At 30.4% G+C, this 14761-nt stretch overlaps 1 long non-coding RNA gene across 5 annotated transcripts; it reads left to right on the forward strand.

Annotated features, from left to right (window-relative positions):
- Positions 1-252: 252 nt before the first annotated feature.
- On the forward strand, positions 253-9714 carry LOC149226417 (uncharacterized). 5 transcript variants are annotated; one of them, XR_016247032.1, is made up of 4 exons: positions 263-979; positions 1154-1212; positions 8853-8927; positions 9418-9713. It is a non-coding gene; the product is annotated as an uncharacterized LOC149226417 (long non-coding RNA). The 5 variants fall into 5 exon arrangements; XR_016247030.1 differs by lacking the exon at positions 9418-9713 and adding an exon at positions 9200-9257 and having other exon boundaries at positions 264-979; XR_016247031.1 differs by lacking the exon at positions 9418-9713 and adding an exon at positions 9013-9058 and having other exon boundaries at positions 264-979.
- The last annotated feature ends 5047 nt before the right edge of the window (positions 9715-14761 follow it).

Raw genomic sequence — 14761 nt, forward strand, 5'->3', positions numbered from 1 at the left:
TAAACCTATATTTTTAATGATTAATAAACCTATTTTTATTTTTATTTTTTATAAACATTTTTCAAAATAAGTAACAAATAAACCACTCCAAACTATAAATAATAATAAAAACAGGTTACAAGTACATGGTGCACAATTCAATGCACATAACCATATTTTAATTTCAACGGTCACATTGGTCTCTGTGCAGATCATATTTTAAATACACATTTTCATGTCAAAGGCGGCATTGGGCTCTGTGCGCATGCTAGCGGCGGATTTGAAAGAGGGAAAAACTTTCGAAATTCTTGAAATCCGATATATATTATCACAGTTACACGCTTGGCCGGCGGAATCTGATAGACGGTAGCTGGTAGGCATTTGCTAGCCTGGCCGGCAGGAGCCAGAGTGGAGAATTTTGGCCTTTCATTTGCTACCTTGGCCGACAGAGCAAGAGTGGAGAGCAGAAGATCTGAGAGATGGTGGGCTTCTTATTTTTAGCTGGAGCTTGGCGGAGAAGGAGAGAGCAGAAGATTGGAGAGATGGTGGGCTTATTTTTCGCTGGAGCTTGGCGGAGAAGGAGATTGGTAGAACAAATTAGATAATAGAGCCTGACAGATTTTGGAATTTGTTGGGTTTAGACAGAAGAGCAGGACAGATTTTGCTGTTTGTTGCATTTTGATACTCTGTGTTTTCTTTTTTTCTAGAGCATGGCCATGCTTAATTTCTGTTTGCATTTTCTTTTACTTTTTATCTATTTTGTTTCTGTTTATTTTCTTTTCCTGGTTGGTCTAGATTTGGGTTTGTTTGCTGTTTTTTTGGTTCTGGTGGTTGGTATAGATTTGGGTTTGTTTGTTGTTCTTTTGCTTCTGGTTTGAGAGGTTGGTACTTGTTTGCTGGGTCAAAGAGCTAGGGCGATGTTGCAATGAGCAAAAGAGGGAGGGCGATGTTGCAATGAGCATAAGACGGGATGATTGATTTAATTGTGAAGACTGAGAAGGTAGGTACTGTTTTATTTATTTGGTATTTAAATTTTTGATGGTAGTATTACATTATCAGATGACATAATTGTATTTCAATATCTCATGGATAGATTAGTGTTTTTACCAGAAGTTTTATCATATTTTTTTTCTTTTCTTTGGATTAACTTGTGCCGTTTTCTCTTGAGGTGCAGGTGAAGAACTATATGACCATCCTGGAAAACACGGCTGCGGTGTATTTTTTAGATTACAGGTGAGATTAACGTTAACTTTTTGGTTTCTCTCCTATCTCATAAGATTAGGGATTAGATACATATGCACTATGGTTTTAGTTAAAAACTTCTTATTCCCAATTGCATTTGCATTTGATGAGTTTGGTTCTTTTATGTTTCTGGTTTTTGGTTGGGAAAGACTTTATAATCTTTGATGAGTTTAGTTGTTCTGTCTTTAGTTTTTTTTGGTACTGTTTATGTCCTAATAGGTTTTAATTTTTGAGTATTGTTATCAAAGTTCAATAAATTGAGAGTGATTTAGTGTTAGCATAAAACCCTTGAATGTTCAAATCTAAATAAGGTTTCAGGTTTCCAGAAATTTCTTCTTAGAAATTGTTTTTAGAAGTTTATAATCTGTGATGTGTTTGGTTCTTCAATTTCTTTGGGTTTTATTTCATAATCTGTGATGTGTTTAGTTCTTCAAATTCTTTGGGTTTTATTTTTTTGGTATTGTTTATTAGGTTTTATTTTTTGAATATTGTTTATGAAATTTCAACATATTTGTGCTGATTTAGCATTAGCATAAAACCCTCTAATAACCAAGTCTAAAAAAGATTTTGGGGTTTCCAGAGTCTTCTTCTTAGAAACCTTTTGTAGAAGTTCAATATGTAGAGGCGAGTAGTACAAATAATTCTGCATTCCCTGATCAGAACCACAACAGCCTCTTTACATATTCTTGGATTAACTAGACATATAACTAAGGGTATGTTAAGAGTTGAATTACGCTGCTATCATGTACACTTAAGAAAATTAAGCTACCAGCATATTACTCGTAAATGCGTCATTATTACCCTGTATGAGTTCATCATTATATAGATAAATAAGCTACTTGTAAACTAGCAAATATTCTTCTAGATAGATGCTACATGAGATAATAGAACTACTACGTGGTGAATGATCAGAGTGTAATACCGGTTTTCAGGGAATATAAGTGAGTTCTTAGCCCTATACGCAGCTTTCTCTTAGCATGCTTAAGCTTGTTCCGAATTGAGCTATAGTGTTCACACTATTATATGGTTTAGTAATTGAGATTAGCCTAGAATTACACCTTACCCTGATACCAATCTCTAGACTGAATTGAAAGACCTGTACTCGGATTAAAGAGTTAGCCAAGGTGTGATTCAGGTCTTGTTACAGGTCAACAAGACTGAATAGAATGACCTGTAAATAACCCCCGGTAATCAATAGTACTATGTATAATAGCTGACATGAAAACTACGCTTTAATTACATGCATATCATAGCCAATTAATGCTATACCAAGGGCATAGACTAGATTACAATATATTGGTATCTACTGAATACAGTATAAACCATGGCGTTAGTGGCAGGGTAATATGGAGTACAGTCAATTGCTCTAGTCACTCAGGTAACTCTTGTATTTCTACGGTTTATGTCATAGCTCTATTGTACTTGTTACGATTCAAATTTTCCCATTATGTACCTTAACAATATACTATGGACATACAAGGTAATCAAGAGTAATATGACTTTAGAGCGTACTCATTGATAAAAAGCGAGTATAACTGGTGTTATGGGTTGAACTTCTCCACTATAATTTCACCCTAGTGGTAGTATACACTTAGTAAGATTAATAATCCAGCCTAATCATGCTTACATGATAAGTAAGTGCTGACCTTACTGAATTAAGTAGTATAATGCTTAGTGGCATTAATATTGAGTTTGACTACCATATCCAAGTGGGGTTGGTGCATGTCCTCATCAAACTTCAATATATTGGTGCTGATTTAGCATTAGCATAAAACTCTCTAATGCTCAGGTCAAAGAAAATTTTGGGATTTCCAGAATTTTTTGTTTTCAATTTTGTTAGTTTGTTTTGTTTTTTGTTTTTTAATTTTATTATTATTTTGTAGAAGTTCAATATGCAAGTAGAATTTTATTGCAATTTTATTAGAGTGTTTTTTTCCTCTTTCCCCTTTGCAAACAGACTTTGGTTATTGGACATTTAAAATGTAAAGAGTGACGAGAAGTCCAAGCCATGTTGAGCTTATTTGGAGTGAGATTATTAACCATTCAGTGACTTAGTAACAATCAAAAAATTTTGGTTTCCAGAATTTTCTTTTTAGACATTGTTTGTAGAAATTCAGTAAGTGGGTTAAATTTTATTACAATTTTTTTAGTCTCTGCACTTTTGTAAACAGAGAATTTGGTCATTGGATGTTTTTGTTTAGTTGAGTGACATACAATCCATGCCATGTTGAGCTTATAAACTAATAAGTTGAGCTTACACAGGTTTGGGGTCAGATTATTAACCATTTTATTACAGTCATATTCATCAATCTCCATTTATTATTTTTCTCAACCAGCTTGAACAAGGTGTAAGGAGTATGGATAGACTTGCTAGTCCTAGGGAGACACTGCTCCCACTGCACATTGAAGCAGGACCTGTAGGAAGACATTTGGATTAGTCAAGAACACATTATGTAAGCAAACACATCTAATCAAGATCTATTTAAAAAAATATGGTTTCACATATCGTGCCCTTGCCTATCTAAGTTTAAGCAAGTTGCCTAGGATGAACTGGCACTAAGTGTGCTTGGGGCCTACTTAGGATAGCTAAGGAAAGAAGGTTCAAATACTTGACAGGGGTTTGCACCTTTGTTTACTCTAAGGTGGGACAAATCTTAGGGATGTGATTTATTCTAATAAGTAGTTCATGGTAAGCTCTTTCTTTTCATTCTACACAATATTCAATCCCTACATAAATGGTTTGGAAAAGGTTGAAAAGAAATGTACTTCTTACATTTTCCTTCCTATTCAGTCTACTACTGCAAACATTTCTGTAACCCAGGCCCATAAAAATGCCTTTCAGGTTTTTTCAATTTAAGAGAGTAATACACTAGCATTTATGCTTTGCATTCCCTTGCATATTGATCTTAGAAGAATTACAAGTACATTCTTATCTATCTAATTCCATCCATATATGTTATGCCTTTAACAAGTTCCATTTATTAATTTTTCCCTAAAGCAATGTGGTTGGGGTTCCCTCATAACTTACAAGGAAGTGCCAGGTTATCCATTGATGAGTTTGCTGAGGAATGGATAGTCTAAAGATTTAACCCTCCTAAAAGGTACAAAATTAGTGCAGAAAAACTTCACCAAAAGGAAACCACCCAAATATTCTCTCCCCCCTTCCTATAACAACCAACCATGGTTGGTGGATAACTCTTATCCCAACTCATAGTCCATCTCCTGCTAAAGTGGACAAAGAAAATGTAAAAATGTTCGCACTTTCTGAATATTTTTAATTGCACTATATAGTGTCTATATACCGTCATAACTTAGGAGCATTTAAACAGGGTCCCTTCACTGTGTTCAGTGTCTGTACAATTATAACATAGGAGCGTAATGTAGGTAGGCCCTAGGGTACATTCACTAGTTAGATTCCTTTAGTCTTTTCACTTCATTATAATTGATTTAAAATGCATCCTTAAAACTGCTTTAGGAATGAGCCAGATTCCTTTAGTCTTCTGACTTTATTATAATTGATTTAAAATGCATCCTTAAAACTGCTTTAGGAATGAGCCAAATTCCTTTAGTCTTTTGACTTTATTATAATTGATTTAAAATGCATACTTAAAACTGCTTGAGGAATGAGCCAGTAAGGGACTTTAAAGGTGTCAGAAATCAAATCAGTAAGATAGAAATTCAATTAATTTAAAATTTATCCTTAAATCTACTTTAGGAATGAGCCTATAAGGGATTTTAAAGGTATGAGAAATCCACCAGTGAGGTAGATGAAATATGGAGCCAGAAATGAGCATGGATGTAAGAGGATGATGTTACCAGTAAGGTGCTGTAACACACCCTTGGGATTTTTTTTTCTTAACCTATCTTATGAGGTATCTTGAGCCACCCTTGTGAACCTTTTTTTTCGTAACCCATCTTATGAGGTATCCTGAGCCAGTATTATGAGCAGTCAAACCAAACTGTTGGTGTTGGTTATCTACTTTCTATCCCTTCTTCTGGGGTTTTCCCTTCAACTAAGCTAAATAAATGCAGAAAGTGGATGTCAATTAAAAGGATCTGCCCATGAAGCTATGAGCAAGAGGGGTATTCTGGATGGTGGGGAGGAAAAGGGTGCAAGAGCATCTGGCCAGTAAACATTCAGATGAACCTGGTCATTCTGGTTGGTTGGATGCCAATGGTGAGAAGATTTTAATTGACACGATCACCTATTGTGCACCCAATAATTAGGGATGGAGGGCTGACATATTGCTATTAACCAGAACAGACCCAATTCAGCATGTCTTGCAGCGTAGAATACACAGTTTATTGATGCGTGTGTCTATAATTTTCTGGAAGAAAGGCTTGATGACTTTATTAGCAGGCTTTTTATTTGATGACTCACACGATTAATCATAATCAAGTGTCTAGACTTTTTGGGCTGCTGTATGGCACACAATTCTCGTGACATGTCTAGATTTTTCACAAAGAAAGGGTGTCAGGATTGCTCTATGAATAGCTTGCTGTGAGGACGAACAGTAAACTTTATCTATAACTTATATCTGGGGTACTTGGGGTTTCTATGTATACGTATATGGTATTGTTTGTTTTCTTAATCAGTGTAATCGGTTGTGTATCTTCCCTCTGATTTAAAATTGGTCACTTAGTGATCAGTCTGCGCTACTCAATGTTTTGATTTGATAATTGGTTGGTCACTTTGTTATCAGTCTCTAGCACTCAGTATTTTGATTTGATAATTGGTCATTTGCATAGTTTGTTACCATGTCCAAATAAGGTGTCTGTGCCGCGGTAGATATACCAATGCGTAGTTCTGATTCACAGTCTAGCTCCCATGAACAACCATTTGGATCCACTCGAGTTTAATTAGGGTAAAAGTTTTTTCCCATTTGAAAACCATTGCAATTTACGGAGACTGAATTTACATCTTCTTTCCAGACGAGAAGTCTTTCAATTTTAGGGCAAGATTTAAGATGGTCAATCTCTGCTGGTGGATCAAGAGGTTGCTACTTGTGCAATGCCTAAATCCCCTTATTTATCAGGACTTTGATTGCATAGCTTGCATGAGAAGTTCGAGATCCTTGGAATGTCCTTGTACCACTGGAATGTCAACTTTTGACCAACAGCAGATGAGGATTGGCATTCTTCTATCTCCGCCTTGTTAAAATGTGGATTTCGGTACTAGATATGTGCAATTCTTATAGAAAAATCAGATTGCCTCGAAATGCATACCCATTGTCCTCCTCCTCGGTTTTTTTGGAGTTTTGTAGCCTATCAGCTGCCCTCTCATCTTTTGCACATACAGCTAATAATTCTTTTTTCCATCCCAGTTCTACGATAGATAGCATAGATAAGAAAGGAATACTTCAAAGTTTCATGCTCTTCCAATTTTGAGGTGTTGTCCGGATAAATATGGCTTGAATTTTTCGACAACATGCATAAGGGTCAATATTTCCTTATCATAGATGCATAAAAGCTTCTCTTTGTGAATCAATTTCTACTTTGAAAAGCAATAGGCTACTGATTTTGCCTGATCAGTGTTCATGTCAGTGCTCAAGGCATCATATTTCACTACAAAAGTCTGTGAGAGCCAGCCTTCTGTTACAAGTATTTGGCAGATGCCTGCTTGAGTTGGTACAGTGATTATTATTATTATTATTATTATTTTTTGTTTGTTTGTTGTTTTGGATTTGCTTCATTTATCTATTTAGTCTGACCCTCTCTAAACCTAGCTGTTACACTATTGGATAGACAAACTTAAGTTACTAATGAAGTCATTTAATTTCACCTTCTGTAACAAGTATTTGACAGATGCCTGTTTCAGGGTTACAGTTTGCCATGTAGAGTGAACTTTTCGTTTGTCATAGTAATTCCTTGGATTGCCTTCATTTATCTATTTAGTTCAACAAACCTTTTGAAGAACGAATTACAGAAAATGCAATGTGGTGAGTGTGGACCGAACATGCAACCTTCAGTGTGATGCTCGTATTTGACAGATGCCTGCTTGGGTGTTACAGTTTGCCATGTAGAGTGAACTTTGGTTTGTCATAGTAATTCCTTGGATTGCCTTCATTTATCTATTTAGTTCAACAAACCTTTTGAAGAACGAATTACAGAAAATGCAATGTGGTGAGTGTGGACCGAACATGCAACCTTCAGTCTGATGCTCTCCAAGGCTAGGTGTCACACTACGGATAGACATACAAGTTCTTAATGAAGTCATTTAGTTTCACCTTCTGTTACAAGTACTTGACAGATGCCTACTTGAGTGTTGCAGTTTGCCATGTAGAGTGAACTTTTCTTTTGTCATAGTAGTTCCTTGGACTGCCTTCATTTATCTAATTAGTTCAACAAACCTGTTGAAGAATTGATTACAGAAAAATGCAATGTGGTGAGTGTGGACGGAACATGCAACCTTAGATATTCAGTCTAATGCTCTCAAACTTGAGTTATTAATGAAGTCATTTAGTTTCACCTTCTGTTACAGTATTTGACAGATGCCTGCTTGAGTGTTACAGGAATGAACTTTTCTTTTGTCATAGTAATTCCCTGTAGCCTTCATTTATCGATTTTTAGTGTTCAACAAACCTTTTAAAGAATGGATTACAAAAATACAATGGTGGTGAGTGTGGACCGAACATGCAACCTTCAGATCTTCAGTCTGATGCTCCCCAAACCGATCTGTCACACTACTGGATAGACAGGGGCTTTTACTAGACACAATCTGATACATGTCCGATAATTATTTTACTATTATTTCTCTCTCATCCTTAAGATACCTGTATGGGGAATATTCGACTCTTCCAGGAACCTGAAATATATCTTCAGTCTGATGCTTTTCAAACTGATATATCATAAGATACCTGTAGGGGGAATATTCTATTGTTCCAGGCAACCCAAAAATATATTTCTATTGCTCTTGAAGGTAAATTGCAAATTCACTATATTCATCCTGTATAATCAACAATGAATATATCTTTATCTTTTTTGAATGTTGTGTAGCTTTTCAAAGTAACAAATTAATCATGCATAAATAAGCTCTTCTGGACTTAGATAGTTTGATCAAATATGGTATAGGTCAATTGATGTACCCTATGTAAAACATACTGAATTGTACAATGGGTTTGGTTCCCAACTGTACCGGTTCAGCAAAATTTATAATGGGTGTACATCGCTATTAATGCAAAAAAGACTCAATTGAGTAGTTTGTCTTACGCTGTAGGACAAAACAGATTCAATTCAGTAGTTTGTATTACGCTGTAGGGGCAAACAGACTCAATTCAGTAGTTTGTCTTGTGCTGTAGGGCAAACAGACTCAATTCAGTAGTTTGTCTTGTGCTGTAGGCCCTCGATTGCTCTCCCATCAACTTACTGAGTTACTGAGGCCAGGCCAGGCAACTGTAGTGACTTGTGTGAGCCCAATGACCTCCCCTCAGAGCGTGGCACATGAATGTAATACATGTTTTAAATATATTTTGATATTCTGTGAGCGCAATGACCAATCAGAGAGTCTGGCACATGTTTTTTTAACGTAATTAATTTATTTTAAGGTAAGCTACCAAGTTGCTTAGCTTGATTGAATCAGTCAATCTTGAAGTGCGTTAATGGCTCCTAAAGTATCTTATTTTATCGAACAGGCATAAAACAAGTGGACGGAGAGAGGGCTTTTGACAAGAAGTTATAAATGAGAAGATGGAATTGCATGTGAAATGGTGAGTGAAATTTTTATTAGTTACAACTATTATTTTAAAATAAAATTATTATTACAACTTTGAAGCTTCTTATTATATGAAACAGGTATAAAAAAAATAGATTGGAAGCGTTTCCACTCAAACCCAGATGCTTTTGACAAGAAGTTATAAATGAGAAGATGGAATTGCATGTGAAATGGTGAGTGAAATTTTTATTAGTTACAACTATTATTTTAAAATAAAATTAATAAAATTATTATTACAACTTTGAAGCTTCTTATTATATGAAACAGGTATAAAAAAAATAGATTGGAAGCGTTTCCACTCAAACCCAGATGCAGAGTGTTGTAACAAAAAAATTATATATGAGAAGGTAAATGGAATTGTTTTGCAATTTCATACTCCATGTTTAATGGACTAATTTTGATCTGGTCTTAAAAAAATATTTAATTGTTTGTTATTGATTATCTTAAAATATTATCAAAATTATAATTTTTTTAATGGTATGCAGGGACCAAGAAGGTAGATGGAAAGAACAGGACCAAGAAGGGGAGTGCATTGGCAAAGGACGAAGAATCTTTGTAATTGTAAATTGTATTATTATTTTTGATGTACCACTCAAAAACAATACTTCAATAATAATCAGTTTTTTTTGGAGAGGGGGTTGACCCCTTCTCCCAACCTCCAAAGATAGCATGGCCAAAGCTATCTTGGAGGAGTCTCATTGTCTTGGATAGTTGTTTTTTTTTTTTTTTCAAGTATTTTAATTTTAACATTTAAGTTTAAGTTGTTTGGCAAACAATAATTTTATGATACAAGTGACTTAAAATATGATTTCTGATATAATGATTTTTTATTTTTTATTTCTATAATTAATTAATTTAAAATTAATGCTTTTATAAAAAATTATTCAACTTTGCATTTAAAAAAAATTGATTGAACATATTTACTTCTTTTTCACAGCATAGCCTTTTATACCAACCAAAATGACTATAAAAATTAACTCACAAAATTACATTTTAAAATTATGTTATTTAATAAAAATTAATATTTAAAATGAGTTGATGTTTTTGAAAAAAAATCTGCTTCACATTACTCTCACATGAATACTTTATATACCAAGCACTTTGACATGAATACTTTATATACCAAGCACTTTGACATGAAAAATAACTCATAAAATTACATTTAAAATTTTGTTATTTAATAAAAATTTATATTTGTGTTGTTGTTGTATTGTATTGTATTGTATTGTGTTGTGTTGTGTTGTGATATGTGGTGTTGTGTTGTGTTGTGTTGTGATATGTGATGTTGTGTTGTGTGTATATAAATATATAATTATACACATTAACATTGTGTATTTTTCATTTTAAAATTATTGACATTTAATGTTTCAGAATATTTGTACAACAATGTTATGTTATTTGGTTATGAGTATTTGAATACGAGTATTATGTTATTTGTATGAGTATCTTTACATTTTAAAACTGCATTTATACATTTATTTCACATGTTATTATTTCCTTAGCAACAAGTGGAGTATTAAAAATAACTTATAAATTTTAAAAGATAATAATGATTTTTATTTTAAAAAGGGTCTTTCTCACAATTTTCAAAAATAGGATGCTTGAAGTTGGGAAGGAGTTGTATTTTAATTTTTAATAATTATTTTATGTAACTGTCTATTTTAGTTTTAAAATTTTAATTTTATTTATTTTAATTTTCTAGTTTCACAAATAAGTTATATATTAATGATTTTTGACATGTATTTCATTTAATTAATTAATATAAGATTAGTTTTGTTTTAAGTTGGTGAACAAACTTTACATATTGCATGTCAAACTTTGATTTCAAATCTTTTGCATTATTCATATGGTTTTCATATAATACTTTATATAACTATCACAAATGATGTTTAAAATGTGATTTAACCAAAATTATATAACTATCACAAATGATGTTTACACTGTGATTTAACCAAAAATATTAATTGGAAAATTAAAAAGTTATACAAATAAGATTATAATTTAAATATTTATTATGTGATATTGTGATGTATTGAAATGTGTTGTGTTGTGTATTTTGATTGTACATATTGTGCATAATTTGGTGTATTTTAAATTAATTGAATTTTTTTATACCAATTATAAATCATTGTAAAAATCTAAAATTGTGTTATTTAATAAAACATAATACTTAAATTAATTGATGTGTTTGAAAAAAAAATCAACTTCACATTTTAAATGTGTGAAGTATTGAACTGTGTTGCCTCTTGGTAATATTTAATTATATACCTATAATATTATGTATTATTTGATGTATTTTAAATTAATTGAAACTTTTAAAATTTGAAATTTAATAAATGTTAGCTTTTATAATATTTGTACAATATGTAAATCATAAATTTCAATAAGTTTATTTTATTTTACTATCACAAACGATATTCAAAATGCCCATAAAAAAATATTAATTGAAAAATAAAAAATTTATACAATAAAATTATAAGATTATTTAAGTTTCCTTTGTATTTATTATGTGATATTGTGTTGTGTGATGTGATATTTGATTGTATACCTAATATTGTAAAAGTATAAATAAAATAAATAAACTTACAAAAATAAATAAATAAATAAACTTACAAAAGTGTAAAAGTATATTATAATCAAGGGAGATGTTTCCTATTGATTTTATTTTTTAAGAATTTTAATACCCAACCATAGGTGAGTTAATAAAAATAAATTTATAAAATTGTAAAAATACAGTCATCATAGCATGGCGAAAGAGCCATAGAAGTTTCTTATTATTTTTTCTTTTTAAGAATTCTAGCTTAATTTTGTAATTTTACTTTTTGATTTAATGATTTATTTTGATGTTATATTAATTATTTAACTTGTTTAATTAATTTGATTTAAATTTGTGATTTAAAAGATAAAAATATTTAACTGCACCTTTGACATTTTAAATTTATATGGATCACATTCATATAGTTTTTCACATAATAGGATATGTAATGGTTTTTAAATTTCAACATTTATACAAATAAGATTTTAAATTTTGTATATTTTGACAAAAAGTTACAAATGATTTCATGAAATTGCTTTCACAATTTAATGTGAGATGGTTAGTATTTATAATCATTATTTAAAAAATATTTGATTAAAGTATTTACAACTTTTGTTATTTGTTATTACAAATTAAAGCTTCTCCGGGCTGCTCTGTTTTTGTCCTCTCATCTCCTCTCATGTATTCAGCATATTATATTTCCTTAATATAATTACATCGAGATTTTTCTTCTGAAATTTTTTTTTATTAATTTAAATAAACATCTCCTCTCATGTATTCAGCATATTATATTTCCTTAATATAATTACATCGAGATTTTTCTTCTGAAATTTTTTTTTATTAATTATTTAATTAGGGAAGTGAAATAAGATTAATTTTATTTTAAATTTCAATTTTTTATGGGTTACATTCCATATGGTTTTCACATATACCAACCACAAAAAAATTTCAAAATACTGTCACCATTGTCCTATTGAAGTTGTAGTATCTCCATTCTATGCATAATACTGTCACATTCAATCTATTAGGCCATATTGGTTCAGGCTAATCTGCAAATTATGTTTCTGTATATATTGACTGGACCTATTTTCTTAGCAAATGATGTAATACTTGCCATTATATTTCTTATATAATACTATCTAGCTTTTTTTGGCCTGAAAATTTTGAAAATTACGATTTTAAATTTATATATTTTGGTACAAAATAAAATTATTATTAAAACTTTAAAGCTAAGTGAAAGGTATCAAGAAATGAAAATAGATCGAAAAAGGTAAATGGAATTGTTTTGCAATTTCATACATAATTAGTGAAATCTATAATGGATTATTGTTTATTGGATTTTAAAAAAATATAAAATATTTAATTGTATGCCCCATCAACAAAGCAAATGGAAAGAACAGTAGATGGGGAGGGGAGGCTAGAAGTGCTTTAGTAAAAAGTTTTTTTTGACAAAGATTCATCATATATTAGTAGAATTTTTGTACATCCTCAAACTCTTTTTAATACATTATTAATTTTTTTTTGGGAAATTTTCACTTTGTTAAGTATTTTTAATTGACTATTTTACTTTTATTTTGCAAACAATAATTTCTGATTTAGACTTCGCATTTTAAAAAATTTGATTGATCATATTATAATTTTATTACATTATTTTTCATATAATAGCTTTTTATACCAACCAAAAAATCAAGTGCAAATTGTATTATTATTTTTAATGTACACACTCAAACTATATTTTAATACATAGCATGGCCGAAGCTATGTTAGAGGAATTTCAAATTTTCAAGAATATATTTTTAATTACTTTTAACATTTTTCTCACATTTACATTACTTACATTATTTTTTCACAAAATTAAGTTAAGATTCTTAAAAAGAAAAACGAGAGAATGTGCAATTGGGGCTTTGGCCATGCTATGATGACTATGTTACAATACTTATTTTCTTAGCCTTTCACAATGTCAAAATGGCTTTGGCCATGCTATGATGACCATGTTACAATACTTATTTTCCTAGCCTTTTACAATGTCAAAAGGATAGTGAGCTCTGGAGGCTTCTCTCCAATAAAATCTTAAATCAAAATAAATAATTTGTTTCTTTAGGTCCAATAGACCAATGTTTGGTATGTTGACAATCACCATCATCATCATAATATATTTTTACAATTTTATAAATTTATTTTTATTAACTCTCTCATAGTCAGGTTAATATGAACATGCTAAACTTGAAAACCACATACAATTTACCTTTCTCTCTCTCTCTCTATATATATATATATATTAAAAAATCAAATTTTTGATTTTTGTCCAAATATTACAAAAGGCCTCTATTAATTTAAAATACACCAAATAATGCACAATATTATATATAGGCATACAATCAAGCAATACATTTCAATTACATTACAAGTCAACTTAAATAATTTTATTTATTTTTTTAATTTTCCAATTAATATTTTTTTCCAACATTTTAAATATCATTTGTATTTTAAAATGTAAATTTAAAATCTATATACATATTTTTATAATAAAAATACAAATTTACATTTTAATAACCATATAACATAATCTTGTTTTACAAATATTTTTAAAACATTAAATCCCACCAACATTAAATTAATTTAAAATACACCATATTACACAATAAGTTATGTGTATAATCATTATTATCACAACACTAACATAAATAAGTAATAAGATTTTAACCATATAATTTTAGGAGTTAATTTTCATATCAAGTGAAAGTATTGTCATTGTGAAAAGAGATAAGTATACTCAATCATTTTTACTTTTATTTTCCAATTAATATTTTTTAATAATATTTTAAACATCATGGTGGAAGTCCAATTTTAAAATGTAAATTTAAAATCTATATACATTTTTTTATAATAAAAATACAAATTTACATATTCACAACCATATAACATTACATTATTTTACAAATATTTTTAAAACATTATATACCAATAACAATAATTTAATTTAAAATACACCATATTACACACAAAGTTAGTGTATAATCATTATTACTATCACAACACAACATTAATTTTCATGGTCATTTGTGCTTGGCTTATAAGATAGCAAGTAAAAAGTATTGTGAATGTGAAAAGAGATGAGTATACTCAAATCAAATTTAAAATGTGAGATTGGATTTCTTTTTCAAACACATCAATTAATTTTGAATATGTTTTGTTAAATAAAACAAATTTAGATTTTTACGATGATTTGTGGTTGGTATAAAAGAATTCAATTAATTTAAAATACACCAAATTATACACAATATTATATGTGT

The sequence above is a fragment of the Pinus tabuliformis genome, chromosome J, assembly GCF_031772625.1.
Source record: "Pinus tabuliformis cultivar Carrire ecotype Pingquan chromosome J, CPIR1, whole genome shotgun sequence".
Lineage (NCBI taxonomy): Eukaryota > Viridiplantae > Streptophyta > Pinopsida > Pinales > Pinaceae > Pinus > Pinus tabuliformis.